This window comes from Chrysoperla carnea (assembly GCF_905475395.1).
Source record: "Chrysoperla carnea chromosome X unlocalized genomic scaffold, inChrCarn1.1 SUPER_X_unloc_10, whole genome shotgun sequence".
NCBI classification, from domain to species: Eukaryota; Metazoa; Arthropoda; class Insecta; order Neuroptera; family Chrysopidae; genus Chrysoperla; species Chrysoperla carnea.
Window position 1 is genome coordinate 7,501 of NW_025408045.1, and position 5,000 is coordinate 12,500.

Below are 5,000 nucleotides of genomic sequence, written 5' to 3' on the forward strand. Positions count from 1 at the left end.
TAAAAGTTTTTAGAAGTATTAAAACAAAAATTTTTTTTATATATTATGTTTTTGTTATATTTTATAAGTAAACAATTTTCTTAATTATTCATACTCAAATTTTTTTTATATTATTATATAATATTATTTTTATATTTATCTAAAGAGAAGAAAATAAAAAATAAAAAATTATATATATTAATTTTTTTCGAGTATATTGAAAATTTTATTACAAATAAAATATTCCATAACAAAATATTAATATATAATATTTTTGTTTATTCTTCTTTATTTAATATTTTAAAAATATATTATTAATATCATTTATTATTAATATTATTATTAACATAAAGTTTTATAATATTATATATAAATGATAAAAAATAATATTGATATATTAATTTAAAAATGTCGACAAATAATAAAAAATATATAAATTTTAAATGCTATTAAAAACATTTTATATTTATTTTTTTCTTATATTTGGCGTAAAACATTCATATATAAATAATTTTACATTTCTTTTATAAAAATTTTATTTATCAATTTATAATTAAATATGAAAAAATAAATTTTCTTTTTTAATTATTGATCAATTTCTTTTTCATAAAAAAAATTTTATGTAAAATAATCTTTTATTATATTATAATATAATGTATACGACCCTCAGCCAGATGTGGTCCGGGAACAGTATCCAAGGACCGCAATGTGCGTTCGAAATGTCAATGTTCATGTGTCCTGCAGTTCACAAGTTGACGCGCAATTAGCTGCGTTCTTCATCGACCCACGAGCCAAGTGATCCACCGTCCAGGGTAATCTTTTTAAATTTTAAATGTAAGTATTATTATTAATAATAATCTTTATTTTTAATATAAAAAATAAAATTATTAATTTATATATATCTTTATAAATTCTTTTAAAATAAAAAAATTTTTCTAGAATATAAATTATATATTTTATTTTAAATATATATATATAAATTAAAGATATTATGGTATTAATAAATATATACATAACATTTTTGATATTTTTGTTAGTGCTAGCTAGATATAATAATTAATATTTGGTATATTTTATAGAAATGTATTTATTTTTTTTTTTATAAATTATTTTCTACATAAAAATATATATAATATTAATATGGTACAAAACAAATGGATTTGTTTTTTAACATAATAACTTTTAATAAAAAAAAAGAAATATCAAGACAAAATATAAAGAAATTTAAATTTAAAATAAATTTTATTCTTTAAAAAAATTTTATCTTGTGTTTTCTTTATTTTTATTATATAACATAGAAAAATAAAAATATAGATTATATCAATTATAATCTTATTTTATTTTTCTTAATAGAGATTATATACATATAAACAAATAATTTCAATATATTCTATTTTTAATTTCACTTTTTTTTATAAGAGAAATTATTTATAGATTTTATTAATAATTATTGTTTTATAATAATAATAATAATATTGAATATAAAAATATTTTATATGTAACAAAAAATATTATTAATATTTATATAATATTCTCTATATTATATGTATAGATATATTATGTGTATAAAAAAAGTTTGGCGTATTACTTTAATATGCGCTATCATAACCAAAATAAATCTCTTTTAACACATAATTACTATTATATATTTTTGAGAAAATTACATATTAATATGTTATTTTGTTAAAAAAAAAAAAAAATATTTCTTATCAATAATATTTTTATTTTTTGGAATATTTAAAAACAATACAAAAAATATAAATAAATATATATTTTATATATATCGTTAATGATCCTTCCGCAGGTTCACCTACGGAAACCTTGTTACGACTTTTACTTCCTCTAAATGATCAAGTTTGGTCATCTTCCCAGCAACATCGGCAATATCAGAAATATTGCCGCGTACCAGTCCGAAGACCTCACTAAATCATTCAATCGGTAGTAGCGACGGGCGGTGTGTACAAAGGGCAGGGACGTAATCAACGCGAGCTTATGACTCGCGCTTACTGGGAATTCCTCGTTCATGGGGAACAATTGCAAGCCCCAATCCCTAGCACGAAGGAGGTTCAGCGGGTTACCCGGACCTTTCGGCCTGGGAGAGAACACGCTGATTCCTTCAGTGTAGCGCGCGTGCGGCCCAGAACATCTAAGGGCATCACAGACCTGTTATTGCTCAATCTCGTGCGGCTAGAATGCCGCCTGTCCCTCTAAGAAGAATTATTTGTACGCCGGCAGTAAAAACCACATCAAAAAACTGCACATACCCATACACCTTTAACATATGCAACATAAAGCACAATATATAATACAAAATATAATCTTGATTATTAAAAATCTCAAAAATACATGCATATATATATAAATACAATACATAACACATATGAAAATAGGAATGATATAGGAAATTAAACAGTTGATGGGCCTTGAGATGCCGGTAAAGTACGTCTATTTAGCAGGCTAGAGTCTCGTTCGTTATCGGAATTAACCAGACAAATCGCTCCACCAACTAAGAACGGCCATGCACCACCACCCACCGAATCAAGAAAGAGCTCTCAATCTGTCAATCCTTCCGGTGTCCGGGCCTGGTGAGGTTTCCCGTGTTGAGTCAAATTAAGCCGCAGGCTCCACTCCTGGTGGTGCCCTTCCGTCAATTCCTTTAAGTTTCAGCTTTGCAACCATACTTCCCCCGGAACCCAAAAGCTTTGGTTTCCCGGAAGCTGCCCGCCGAGTCATCGGAGGAACTTCGGCGGATCGCTAGCTGGCATCGTTTATGGTTAGAACTAGGGCGGTATCTGATCGCCTTCGAACCTCTAACTTTCGTTCTTGATCAATCAAAACATTTTTGGCAAATGCTTTCGCTTCTGTCCGTCTTGCGACGATCCAAGAATTTCACCTCTAACGTCGCAATACGAATGCCCCCATCTGTCCGTATTAATCATTATCTCGGATATTCCGAAAACCAACAAAATAGAACCGAGATCCTATTCCATTATTCCATGCACACAATATTCAGGCAAAATTTTAGCCTGCCTTAAGCACTCTAATTTGTTCAAAGTAAACGTACCGGCCCATCTCGACACTCAATTAAGAGCACCGCAACGGGATTGCAATTGGGGGCTGTCACCGCTCTTAACGGTTAAACACTTACGATAAATTACATAATAAAAATATTTATATATAAAATGCATTAAATAAATAATAACATTAAAATATAATATTTTATATATAATCTATACCACCCACCGGTAGGACGTCCCACATAACATGCTAGTTAAACAATACGCGAGCATTGAACCAACAGTGTAGGACACAGATTCGACTACGAGCTTTTTAACCGCAACAACTTTAATATACGCTATTGGAGCTGGAATTACCGCGGCTGCTGGCACCAGACTTGCCCTCCAATGGATCCTCGTTAAAGGATTTAAAGTGTACTCATTCCGATTACGGGGCCTCGGATGAGTCCCGTATCGTTATTTTTCGTCACTACCTCCCCGTGCCGGGAGTGGGTAATTTGCGCGCCTGCTGCCTTCCTTGGATGTGGTAGCCGTTTCTCAGGCTCCCTCTCCGGAATCGAACCCTGATTCCCCGTTACCCGTTACAACCATGGTAGGCGCAGAACCTACCATCGACAGTTGATAAGGCAGACATTTGAAAGATGCGTCGCCGGTACGCTGACCGTGCGATCAGCTTAAAGTTATTCAGAGTCACCAAATTCGAAACGATGCAAATTGAAAATTTACACCGATTGGTTTTGATCTAATAAAAGCATTCCTTCCATCTCTGGTCGGAACTCTGTTTGCATGTATTAGCTCTAGAATTACCACAGTTATCCAAGTAAATGTGGGTACGATCTAAGGAACCATAACTGATATAATGAGCCTTTCGCGGTTTCACCTTAATTTGGCTTGTACTGAGACATGCATGGCTTAATCTTTGAGACAAGCATATGACTACTGGCAGGATCAACCAGGGAACTATTTGTATTTATAATATTAAATATATAATAAATATATATATGATATTTTTTTTTTTGTTTTCTTATTATAAGAAAAAAAATTTTCATATAATAATTATTAATATATAATAATATTATTATTACAATTTCATTTTAAATATCAGATGGTCTCACCCATTACTGATATAAATTTTTTTTTTTTTTTTTAATATCTCTATTGTTTTAAAATTAATAGAAAAAACATATGAGATATATATATTATTATTAATTTTTTCTTTTTTTTTTTCAAATATATATTTATTATGTCATTTATATAATTTTTTTGCTTTTACAAAAAGAAATATATAACATGTTATTCATAATAAATATTATTGAATAAAAAATAAAAAAATAAAATAATTATAATTTCTTGTCAGACCATCACCAAATGGGTCTTAAAAAATTTCAAACATTTTCTCATACTCGTCGCTAGATTGAAAGCGTCATTTATTTTTTAATTTTATTTAAAAAGTTAATTTTAAATAAAAAACGTTATAATAACACTTAATATTCTCGCTTGGTATGAGGTGAGTCAATGTAATATTATTTATAAATAATAATTTTTATATAAATTTTGTGTGCTCATATCAGAGTGTAAAGTTTAAAACTTATAACCCATGAACTTGCTTTGACCAAAAAAAAATACATAAATTTATATGTTATTCTATTTTATAATCAATAATTTAATAAAAATAAAAATATTATTGATATAAATAGATATACATATAGAGGTTTTTCTTACAAAAAATAATAATACAATATTTAATATCAAAATAATCCAAACTGATTACCATCCAGACTATTATCAATATATATAAGATTGTATTATTATTTATTTCAATACATATTTATTAAAACTGAGATAAAAATTTCATATAATAATAAATATGCATACATGTGTAAAAAAAAATTTTTAATATATATACAAAATAAACCAAACTGATTATCATCCAGTATATTTTGAATATATATAATTTTGTATATATTATGTGTATAGAAAAATTTTGGCGTGTTACTTTAATAT

General features: G+C 27.7%; 2 non-coding genes across 2 annotated transcripts; both read right to left on the bottom strand.

Annotated features, from left to right (window-relative positions):
- Positions 1-639: 639 nt before the first annotated feature.
- LOC123303537 lies at positions 640-794 on the bottom strand. Its single transcript, XR_006535648.1, has one exon. It is a non-coding gene; the product is annotated as a 5.8S ribosomal RNA (ribosomal RNA).
- A 972-nt stretch (positions 795-1,766) lies between these two features.
- On the bottom strand, positions 1,767-3,955 carry LOC123303540. Its single transcript, XR_006535651.1, has one exon. It is a non-coding gene; the product is annotated as a small subunit ribosomal RNA (ribosomal RNA).
- Between the last annotated feature and the right edge of the window lie 1,045 nt (positions 3,956-5,000).